General features: G+C 50.6%; 1 protein-coding gene across 2 annotated transcripts in view; it reads left to right on the top strand.

Annotated features, from left to right (window-relative positions):
• Nucleotides 1-12,126, top strand: part of DUSP22 (dual specificity phosphatase 22) — a 46,924-nt gene that overhangs the window by 16,839 nt on the left and 17,959 nt on the right. The gene's annotated exons all lie outside the window — the stretch shown is intronic.

The raw sequence follows: 12,126 nt of genomic DNA, 5'->3' as shown, positions 1-12,126 counted from the left end.
TTGACAGAGCCCAAACTACCTCTTTTTAGAAAATAATGCGAGTGTGGTTGTGATGAATATGTTTTTCTATTTTAGGGTTGGGTGTTGGAGAGGGAGGCGTGGCTTGTTCTGAAAGAAATAATCCCAGTTCAATCAGTTTACACTTAAATTCATATTATACGAGAGTAGGTAATATATTTTTATTTCAAATTTATCTATTTTACTTGGCCATTAGAGCTGCCAGATTTCAGTCAGTTTCAAATAAATGAGGATATAGAGTAATAAGTGATTCTACTGACATCACCATACAGAGGACGGTGGGATGTGAACAAACCTCTGTTCCTTTCTCCAGATTTTTGACCTTGCACTTCCCTTTGTTGTTTTAGCTCATGGGTTTTGTTAAGGTGCTATGATTTGTGCTGCAGCATGATTTTATTGGAAACAACAACAACAAAACATCATTTGTCTGGAGCCTAACATTTCCCTTGAAAATAGCTACTCCATTTTTCATACATCAACAATAGTTTATATTAAACATATAGCCAAGCTATGGCCTAGATGATAAGTTAAACGTAAACTGGTCATGATTTACTTCCTCTTAAATCACAAGATGAGGCTTGAGGTTTCCTTTATTTTAATAAATTGCATAGATGTCCTCCCCACCCTCACCCTCTAGGCTGCCTCTCAACCTTGTGCCCTGTTCGGCACAACACGTTGTCAGGTAGGAACACGGCCCCGAAATCCGTCCACACTGTGGCTTCCGTCCAGATACCAGGTCTTCAAGCTCACAGAACTTCCTCCATGTGGGACTTCTGTGAGCCTTGCTGCCCTGCCCGACACTGTAGGTGCTTCTCTGATGGATGAGATCAGGTTTGCTTATCCTCTGAACCCTGGGGTGATGTGGTCAGTGGAGGGAAAGAGGTCCGAGCCTCCAGGTACCAGATCTACTGCCTTTTCCCCACGGGACTGCTTTTATTTGGCAACATCCTGTTTCAGCCTTTGGGTGCTTTTATTACCTCTGTTGATAGTAAGTACTTTCCTGTGATTTCATTTTATTAAGGGTTAGACCTTCGCTTTATAGCATGACATACTTTAACGTTGCCCCTCTTACTTTATTCATTTTTAACTTCACAAGTAATTCATGAATATATTCTTAGTTTAAAGATTAAAACAATAGATTCTCTGATTGCACAAGTGGGGAAAACTGAGGCATCAGAAGTTATTTGATCGGCCATGCTTGCCTTAAGTGATTGGGATCGAGGAAGTTCGCCAGGGTCCCAGAAGTTCTGGACCTTTGTTTAGCCCTCTGCCTGATGCATAAAGGCAGTTGTCTCTCTTAAATTTCAAACTCAGTTCCAGAAGCCATAATTTCACCCAGCCTGAGATGAGTCAGGGAAATTACTTGTTTGGAGTCAGTAGGGCATTAATGGATAGATTTTATGTTTCAGCAGCTCCATGTTTTGCTGGCCCTGACCCTTGGATGGAAGTAGGGCGGGGATGAGGTGAGAGGGCAGATGGTTTCAGGGGCCTGATAAAGGGCGGAGAGATGAGGGACAGGAGAGGAGGGAGCTGGGACCTCATGCCCTTCCTGAGACCTTCAAAGCCAAGCATGTGTATAGAACAGGCCCTAGCTTTCTCTGGGCAGCCCTGGGCTGGGCTGGGCTGGGCTGGGCTGGAAGTGGGGAGGTAGTTACTATCTGAAATGGAAAGGTTTCAGTCCTGTCACATCCGTGCGGGAGTTCTGTGAGCCTTGCTGCCCTGCACGACACTGTAGGTGCTTCTCCGGTGGATGAGATCAGGTTTGCTTGTCCTCTGAATGCTGCGGCGAGGTGGTCAGTGGAAGGAGAGAGGTCCAAGGCTCCAATTACTGTCTCTTCAGAAGAGTATCTGAGGGTTCGATCTTCCAGAATAAAGAGTCTTAGAGACTTGGCAGAGACTTAGGAACCTCACGCTCACCGAGTCAGCTCTAAACTAATATCTGAGATTTTGAGGCACTCTGGCTCCGTTTTTATGCCTACTGCTCTGTGTTTGACGTAGAAATCCCAGCTGAGCAGGGTCCTAGAGATCACCCACCTGACCCATCACTGTGGACAGGACGCTGAAGTTCAGAGGCAGGAAGGGACTCTCACGATCCCACAGCTGTTGTAGGTAGCTTGACGGAACCTGGATCTTCTCTCCCAGGCCAGAGATTTTCCCAGAATGCTCCTTGCCTTGGTCCTCTTCTAGCATGACTGATGCTTCTGACTTTGCTAGCAGTATTAGTAGACATTGACACATCAGCTTTGGAAAGGTGGTACCATTTGTACCCTCACTGGCAGTGTATCAAAATACTATTTCCCCAAACCATCACCAGCACAGAGTTTTGCTCTTCTTTACTTTTAATTAGCAGTATTATTGTTTTGTCTTATTTTCTGTGAATGCCTTCCTCACACTGTCGAGTCCCCTGTCCAGACAATTCTTCCGTTTGAAGGCCGGGAGTGGCTGGTTTGCTCTTGAGCTCCTGCTACGTGCGGGGCCCTGGGGCAGGTGCTAGAGGTAAAGTGAATGCCAGTATCTGCCACGGTGAAGCCCTCAGTGAATAAACAAAATACACACGGTAACTCTTTTATACATATTACTAATAATTACCGTCAGGCTCAAGGCAGGAACCACTCAGAGAACAAGGTTCCTCCTTTACCACGTCAGTCTGGAGGCATTTGCGGTGCTAGGCTTTTGGCTGGGCCTTTGGAGACAACTGGGGATTTAGAAAATCTGGTTGGTACCGTTCTGGCTGGTAGAGTGCCAGGATATGCCTTCTGGTGGGGCCCTGACTCCACAGAACCACGTCGGTCCTGCTCATCCCCCATGGGCCCTGGGGACCCAGGCTGGAGGATAGCAGTGTCCTGGTTCCTTCGTGGCATAACCAGACCTGGCGGCCTGCTCACGTCACCTGCTAGCAAATGGCAGAGCGGGGGGAGAAATCATTGCCATGTAGATGAATTTCAAGTAGGAATTAAGCCGAAATCTGTAATTATAACATTTAAGGGGGAAAAATCCCTTCCTCCGATTCCACATTGAAGACTGGGTGGGGCAGTGGCCTGCCTTTGCTGAAAGTGTTTCCTGATTTGTGAGCTGTGTTTTCAGCGCCTACGGGTTGCTCCAGATTTGAGGGATGGTGAAAACTCCTGTCATAAAGACAGTGCTTTTTCAAATCAGAAGCCCCGTGTTGTTTGTAGGTGCTGAGGAAGTAATATTGAGCAATGAAAGGTTTCTCCCTTCCTCTGAAAAAAGAACCAGAAGTCTATCTTTCTAATGTAAAAATTTCAGAGTTTGTTTCATTTTTCATGTTGGGTATTTAACCAGAGCACCTGCAGGAAACAACTATTTTTCACTATTAACAAAAATGCTTTAAAAAGTATTCTCATTCCTTCACTGGGCTAATAACAGAAACAATTTAATTTTTAAATGATTTATATTTTAGGATTAAATAGAAAAAAAGTAGTTTATATACACATATTCAAATCAGGGCATTGCATGCATGCCAGATAGATTTTTTGAGCTTGAGTTCAGCTTGGATATTCTTCCCATTTTAAGTTGTGACTTTTGTATTTTGAACCCTTTAAGCGTTTGTTTTTGTTTTTGTTTTCAAGAATAGGATGTTTTCATAGGCCAGCATTTATTCCTGGTGATTCTGTTTTATAATTCCTTTAACACAAAAGACATTTTCTTGAGGTATCCAGACTCAGAATTTAATGTCGTTAGTTTTGTTTGTAGTTGACCACTTCTCCTGGTTCTGATACTTACTGTTATTTATGTGTCTGTACGTATAAGTGTGTATCTCCAAGAGATGCCCAGTCTGCTTGGACAGTGGCACTGAGAGCCTGAGGGGCTCCTGTAGGGACCTCGTTCCCCTGCTGCATTTCTGTCTGGTGACCCACCCCGTTTCTCACCCTCAAGATTTTTGTTGGCTTCCTAAATGTAAAACAAGCCCAATCCAAGGTGTGAAATGGCATTTGAAGTTGAAGAAACTGTGCTTCTGTGTCCACTTCTTTCTTCCACCCTTCTTTTGCCCACCCAAGTCCTACCCTCCCTCAGACCTTGGCCCAGCTCCTTTTCTGAGAAGGGCACTCCCAGTGACCTCCAACCTCAGGAATTCTTCCCTTTTTCCTGGAATACTTGTAGTTTGCACTCTTTGCTGGGTCCTGAATTGTGCGTGCCCCGGGACAGACCCTGCAGCTCATCACATGGCTGGCTGACCTCCGTCTGATGGCCAAGCTTCTCAGCATCTCCATCCCGGCTCCTCAGCTGGGCTTAGGCCACTGTGGGCAGTGGATTTCTGCCGCGTTGGATTTCTCGGTCTCCCCAGCACTCAGCCTGGATCTGGTTCTGCAGATGCTTGCTGACAGACTCAGAGCCAAGTGCATTTAAGCTCCACTGCCAGGTGAGAAGCCATGTCTTCGGTCGTTTGTGGCTGACTTAAGGGTGTGAAAGAAGAGCAGTGTCAAGAATGGTATACTGACCACCAGTGATCTGTGAGGCCAGAGGTCCGTTAATGCAGCTCAGCCTCACTGCCCACCCCCCGCTGTCAGGAAGCCTGGGCAGGTGCAGATGTTCTGCCATGCACAGCTGGAGTGGCCTCCAGTTCAGAATTCCCTCTTGCTAAGTTCCTGCAACCACGTGACTCTTCTGTGACTCTCTGGCTGACCTCTCAGCGGTGCTTCAGCTACCTTTGGTTTCCTACAAGGAAAGCACAGTCTAAGACACGGGCGGTGACGACCAATTAAAAGAAGACTGGCCACAGCCAAGGCAGCTCGAGGTCGGGAGGGTTGGCTGAGACATCCTCTCAGATCTCGGGAGCTTGTGGCTGGATCATGAAAGGCTGGGAGGACTTTCCAGGCACCGGGGCCGTGTTCTGACTCATTAGGGAGACCTTGGTTACCTTGTCCTCGTCTGGAGGCTTCGTAGGCAGACCCAGCTCTGCCTTTCTGCCTACCTGGTGACCATGTCAGCTCAGCTCTTAGGACTCTGAGGCCCCTCCTGTCCATGACCTTCAAGTCACAGGGGCTATTGGCCACATTTCCCCTGGCACGGGGAAGAGAATTGCTGAAAGCCACATGCCTTGTCCTGTACACACAGATGTAGGCAGGGAGGTTCACTGCAGCTCTGTTTGTAATGCAAAAAATTGGAGCCAACCCACATATTCAGCAGAAGGGTACCTGTCAGCTGTGATACATCTGTATAAAAGAAATACTCTGCAGCAATTCAAAAAGAAGAGGAAGGCTTACATGTGTGCACAGTAAAAGGTTACTTGCTAAGCAAAAGAAGCAAGTTGTAGAATAATTTACACAATATGATCCCATTTGTGTAAAATTGCATATCAATAATGTATTCCTGTATGTACATAAATAAGTGTGTAAATGCACAGATAAGAGTTTGAAAGGACCATATCAGACCCCTAGGAATGGAAAAGAGCAGTAGGATAGGAGAAAAGGGTGGAAAGGATGAGTTTCACTTTTTTCTCTATTTATTTTCTACAATGGGAGTATCTTCATAGTATCATTTTGAAGGAAGAGGGGTAGAGAAGGAAGGTAAGCAGGTGGCCACACTTGGAGTCTGGAGTAGTGACAGGTAGATTGCATTTGGATGTCCAGGCTTGGCTGGAATGGGTTCTGTGTTTGGTAACAATGTTTCCCATGGATTCACATGTGACTGTGTGACCTCAGACACACTGCGTGCTTGTCATCCTCGGTCAGTGGATACAAAGCATCTCTTTTAGTCATCTTAATCTTCAAAGGGAGAAGAAAGCCCATGACACACCTTTCAACTATATACATTTTATTTTCAATATCAGTTATGTTGTACTTCTACTTGAATGTTTCAGTTAAATGAGTTTATGTCCTTTTTTAGGATTCACAGATCCCCTAGTGATACAGCTTGAAGCACTGGGCAGGGTTTCCTGGTCGGATTGGTCGGTGTGGATGAGTTCTGTTACTTTACTGGCATTACAAAAACCACCACACTATCATAATTGCTGATGAGGTCCAGGGCCTTTGAAAGCAAATTGTTGTTCGACCTGGGATCGTTCTCAGGTTGACAGTTGTTTCCATCTCTCCGGTAAAGTCTCTGAGTATCAGTGGCACCTCCTGTGCCGAAAGTTGGCAGCTTTCATGTGTTGAGGTAAATTTGTTTGAAGCCAACCCCAGACTTAAATAGAAATGACTCAAATAGAAATGATTATGGTAGGTATCGAAAACTGTCTAGTAATCGCTCTTTCTTGAACCCAGCTGTGTCTGAGTTCCCCGTGTGGGGGCCGTCAAGTGCAGAGAAGGCGGCTCCCCGGGCTGCGGACCTTCTGTGACAAATGGAATTCCGAAGCCCGAGTTCCAGCGCGGATGAGCCCGAGGGGCTGAAATTGCCGAGGCCTGCGTTGGTTCCAGGCAGGAAAGCAGCGCTTCTTGTCTCTAAGTGAAAGAGATGTGTTAACTCCCCTTTGCCCGGCTCCCCGGAGCTCCTGGCCCTTCAGCCGTGGGCGTTCTGTCTAGTTCTCACACTTACTGACCAGGCTTCACGTAACTGAAGACTTTGGCAAAACACTCTTCTTCCTAGACTTTTCCTCTCAGTCAAGTCCCAGTTTCTTGAGCATCTCCTGCTGAGCTTCCGTCTCCTCTCTCTTCTGCAGACTCCCCTGTGCGATCACGTCCTGAGCATGGGTGCCAAGCGCTGCTTCTGGAGGGGGCACTCCTAGCTCAGACGCCTGCCAGTCCTCAGCGGGGAATATGCTAGTGGCAGGATCTGCCAGGATTTCCAAACCAAGGTCTCAGGAGCAGCGTGTGACACGTGGTCTCTCCCCTCTGCTCCCGCTGGAACGGCAGTGTGCACCGACACGCTGCAGCAGGGTTGCCCGTAAGCGCTGGATGGTGGTCGGTCTGTTTACGCGACACCCTCGTGCCCGTGGACGGGGTTGGGGAGGACTTTGCGAAGAGGAGTGTTGGCGCAGCCTTGCAGGACTGGCATGTCCCGTTCAGCGGGGAGGTGTGTCTCAAGTAGGACCAGCCCTTCCGGGCTGGTCAGGAAGGGGGAAATAAGGACACGTGTGGATGTCGTCTGGTTACGGAGTGCAGAGGGTGGTCAGCACGGTGGGGTGAGGGCGGTGCCGTCTTCAGTTCTCCTTTTGGCTGAATTGGGAGATATTCCTTCAGATTCAGCAAACGCCAATTGAGTACCTACCTTGTAGCAGGGATTGGGGATAACATGCAGAGAGAAGTAAGCTGTGGCCCAGCACTAGGAAGAGACAGGCACGGAGACCCTTAAACGGTGCGGAGTTGCGGATGCACGACAGCGCTGAGGGGCCTGGGGCACCATCCCCGCTGGGTCAGCCAGGCCTCGCCGCGGAGCTGGCGGTGTGCGGTGACCCCACAGGATGAGAGGGTCTGCGGGGTAGTGGCGGTGAGGAGGGGCGGTTGGAGTGGGGGATGGATTCTGGGTGAGGGCGTGTGTGCAGGGCACCAGGTGTGCAAAGCACAGGGCGCAGCAGGGCAGCGATGCCAGGAGCCAGGCTGGAGGAAGAGGCGTGGGGAAGATGAGGAAAGGTTTTATTCGTCAAGCTGAGGAGTCTGCGCTTCGTCTTGTGCGAAGCAGAGACTCAGCAAAGATTTATGAACAAAGTCAGGTGACACATTCACATTTCTTTTCCTAGATGTTGACTAGGGGATGGGATGGAGTGAGGGAGACAGATACCAAAGAAACTGCTGGGAAGCTCTTACGGTAATCCTGGTCAGAATGCGTGAGGGCTGAACTGGGACACCGGGAAGTAGAGGAGTCATCTCCACAAAGTGACACAGCAAGGTTAGAAATCAAAGGATGGGAAACGGGGCTACAGCAAACATGAACCAAACGGAAGGTGGCATAGTAATAGTTTTATCAGACAAAATAGAATTCTTGTGGGCACCTTATAAAACCCTAAGCAGCTTTGCCATTTTCAGGTGCTCCTATAATTCATTACCAGGTAGGCACTGCCAGTGGGCCCTGTGCCTGCCACACCTGCAAGGGAAGTGGCCCAACCTGACTCCAGAAGCTGGGGGTGAAGCAGCGGTACCAGGTGGTGTCATCGCCTCACTGCAGCGGAGGTCTGCCTTCCCCTCTCTGTGCTCTGACTCCTGGGATGTGGCGGGACGTTTGCGTGTGTGCCGGGGCAGAGAGTGGCAGAGGCCCCAGGTCTGGAGTGAGAAATTATTTCCCTCCTCTCAGTTATCACCACGAGGAGCACAGGTGTGGTTTTAGCATTCATAACTGAGCGGGGCGTCTGCAGCCAGCTCTGCTCTCTCTTCTAAGGGAAAATCACTGACTCCGCGGTGAGGGTGGAGGGCTGGCTGCCAGAGGACACGGGTGCATCTGGATTCTGGGTGGGACCCTCCTCCTCTTGACGGCCAACTGTGGACAGGCTTGGTTGCTTCCCAGGCTTTGTCCCAACTAAAGGAAGGTCATCCATAGAACTACTGCCAGAGCCAGAGAAAGGAGAGGCCACCCTGCCTTGTCCCAGTGGCTGCAGAGGGACGCTGCCCTGACTGTGTGATCACCTGAGGCGTCTCAGACAACAGAGTGGAGCCTGGACTTCGGCTTGAGCGTTCCGGTCCTGGAAACTGTTCCTAACCCGAGTAGTTCAGAGGTCATTGCCGACTGTACTGGCCTTCAGAGTCATCAGGGCCTAGCGACGGTGGAGCTGGTCCAACCTTAATTTACCTGTTTAACCAGACCAGCCCCACGGAATCCAAGAGGAAGACACTCCCAGATCCCCAGATCAACCCAAAGGGACTGAATTCAAACAGCCTCCTGGAACACCCCGACTCTTGGCGAACAAAGTGAGAACGACCTTCCCAAGTGTTTGCCTTTCTCCCACGCCCCCTTCCATGTTCCTGTAACCTGACACTTCCCCAGTTTTCCGCTGGGACCCTCTCCTGCTGCCAGCCCTGCACTTGCAGTGGCATCAAGACCAGTGGTTTCAACCAGTTGTCTTAACGTCCTGCCCACCCCCAGGAGGGACCTCTGGCCTCCCCACACAGTTCTCCCCTCTGTGCCCACTGCGAGAGGATGCAGCTGTCAAAATAAAAATAGCCCGTCAGCTTGCTTTCAGCGGCAGCCGTCGGGGAGGGAGGGCTTGGTGAAGTGTTGCCCTTCAAGGAAGGCGCCCCTCCCCTGTAGTGTTGGGGGTTGGACCCCCGCACTGTGGTATGTCGGTGACCCACGCGCCAGGGAGATCCAGTGCAATCTGGCCGTCCACACGTACCTGCCTTGGAGAGCGCGCCCTTCCTCACGCCCCGGAGAAGCGGGAGTCACGGACGCACGCGCTGGCCTTTACCGCATCCCACCTCTGCGTGCCCTTACCCCGACGCCCCCCACGCAGGACTGGCCAGCTCGCAGGGCAGTGCCCTTCTCTGGGTCAGTGTTTGCTTCATTCTCAAAACACACCATTTCTGGAGTCTGACCCCACTTGGAGGACGTGATGTTAGGCCCGAGGGACCTTGAATGCTGCTTAGAAAAAGCTCCTGAAGTGCCGAGGATCGCGCCCCAGTGGAATCTGCGGCATTGGCCACTCGCCTGCGGGAAGGTCTCGTCCCATTGGGAGGGAGGGAGTCTGGACTCATTTGCTTGGCCGCCTGCAAGAGGGACCACAGACAACGTTCCAAATGATGAGCTCCTTGCGGAGGAGGGGCTGGGCACCCTCCCGCACAGAGGCGAGGCCGGCCGGCAGCGCACCCACGCCCCACGCGTGAGCCCGGCCCTCCAAACCCCCGGGCGACACCTCTGCAGCCTGGTCTGTGCTGGTGACGGCTCGCGCCTTGTCGTGAGAGAAGCTGCAGGCCACATGCAGATGAACAGGCGGGCTGTGTCCCGACACACACGGGCCTGTTTGTCACCTCTGGTCTTGGTGGCCAGGTGGCAAGGAGCGTAGCTCGGGTGCACCTCAGGGACTGAGCCAGCGGCTTCCAGGGGCCTGTGTTGGGTCTGAAACTTGGGGCCACTGAGTCCCCAGTTTAATGCACTCCTGGAAATTTCTGAGCATCTGGCCAGCCTCCACCTTAGTAATCGTTTTTCATTGTTAGTGAGACCGGCCACAGCATCCTGCTGAGATTTAGAGCTCATAGGACCCTGCAGATGGAGACATCGCCCTTTAAGACGGCTTGGCCTGCCTGCCTGCCCTGGGTGGTGCTTCCTGCCAACTCTAGGGACCTCTGGCCCCCCTGGACATGGGACTCTCAGGGCACATTGGAATTTAAGATTCTAAAAGTGGATCTCCCTTCCTTCACTTAGTGACCATGTATTGATGATCTCTGGAGAGAGAGGTGCCAGGGTGCTGCAAGAAAGATGAGTGAGATGGGACCCAGACACTGAAGGAAACTGGGGTCTAAGGGAGATACCCTCAAATCAATTATCGTCCTCTGTGCTGGGGCCCCGACACCCTTGGGGTCTAAGGGAGAGACTGACCCTCAAGTCAATTACTGTCCTTTGTGCTGGGGCCCCGGCACCCTTGGGGTCTAAGGGAGAGACTGACCCTCAAGTCAATTACTGTCCTTTGTGCTGGGGCCCCGGCACCCTGTGCGGCCCGTTGGGTGCTGGGGGGCAGTTAGAGAAATCGCTGGAGTCAGCCTGGGACGGGGGTGCTCTCTGAAGAAGTGCCCCCCAAGACTCCTGATGGAGAGAAGGATCCACAGGAGCCTGGGGAGGGGCGGGCAGGAAAGTGCAGGACGCCTGGGGGGCTCAGGCAGCAGGTGCCCGGGCTTGGTGAGCTGGAGGAAGGGGGGTCGTAACAGAGCCACAGAGCTTGGGAGGGGGTCTTTTTACTTTGCAGACGGGGTGTTTCACCAGCCGAGACACATGATCAGATAAAAATCCACCTTTGTGTCTTTTACAGGCAAACTTGGTCCACTGCCGATCACTCCTGAGGAGTGTTTCATTCACGGTGACTTTCAACATGGTCGTGTAGCATTAACGCCCGTTAGGTTACACTGCAGCATTGCTCGATTTGGAGAGATTTTGCCGAAACTGCCCTGTTTTCACGAGTCACGTCGGGTGCACCAGCAGGTCCTCAGACAGAACCCAGATCGCGGAAGAGGGTTGGGTGGTAGACTGGCGTGACCTCCCCATCGCCCACCCTCGCAGCCTGAGGGACTCCAGCGGACTGTGCCCGCATTAGCAAAAGGAGTTTGAGCAAAAATAAGCCTTTGGGTTCTCCACCTGTTGACCTGACGAGTCAAATGTATGTCGTTTTTTGACTAACCTGAAAGAAGCCAGCAGGTGCTGGAGGGTTCTCATTTGCATTTTTTCTCACAAAATCAAACTGAGGGCTAAATCTTGTCTCTCCACTCTGACCTTCCCACCCCTCCCCTCCCCACCAAGCACCACAGAGTTCTTGGAAGTTGTTATTTGTGGTGGTGTTTCCTAAATTTAGCTGATGCAGGAAGAATCAGTGGCAAACGGGGACGTTCAGAAAATGCATCTTCGGTTTGGAACGTGGATTTAGGACGTGTATTATATGGTACAAGTAAAGGGCCGCATTCAGCTTCTGGGGTGATTTTCCACAGTAGTTTCTTTGAGATTTTTGCTGCGGTATAAACAACCAAAAAGAGAGATGGCGGGAACCTCACCCTCTGGACCTTCCCTGTTTGGTCTTTTATGCTGATTTCCAGTTCTTAGTCCACAGACGTACATCAGGTTTTCCAGATGTAATCTCTCTATGGATATAATTTTGTACTGTACTTTTTCCCTTTAAAATGTTATTGGCGGGGTGAACATTCTTAAATCGAGGAAAAATACGAATCAAAATGTATGTGCCAGGAACTGGGCTTGGCTTCCACGTACATGAACGATTTGGGCATCTTCATGGGCTTTCTCTGCACTGAGACTCTGCCAGGAGGGGCCCTGGAAACAGACAGTGAGGCTGTCAAACCTGGTATGTTTGTCCAAAAGCAATTTCAAGTCAGCAGTTGCCATCTGTTGGGTATGTGACCTTTAAGAGTGTGGCCAGACTAATTTTTTCAGAGTTTACCTACCTTTAGGTTTATATAAAAGTGCAGAAGTTGTCAAATTCATAGAGACAGAAAGTAGAAGGCTCCCAGGGGCTGGGGAGGGGTGGGAGCTAGTGTTTAATGGGGACCGAGTTTCCATTTGGGA

Source organism: Balaenoptera acutorostrata, chromosome 10 (genome assembly GCF_949987535.1).
Source record: "Balaenoptera acutorostrata chromosome 10, mBalAcu1.1, whole genome shotgun sequence".
Classification (NCBI taxonomy): Eukaryota; Metazoa; Chordata; class Mammalia; order Artiodactyla; family Balaenopteridae; genus Balaenoptera; species Balaenoptera acutorostrata.
This window is presented reverse-complemented; position numbering and strand designations above follow the sequence as displayed.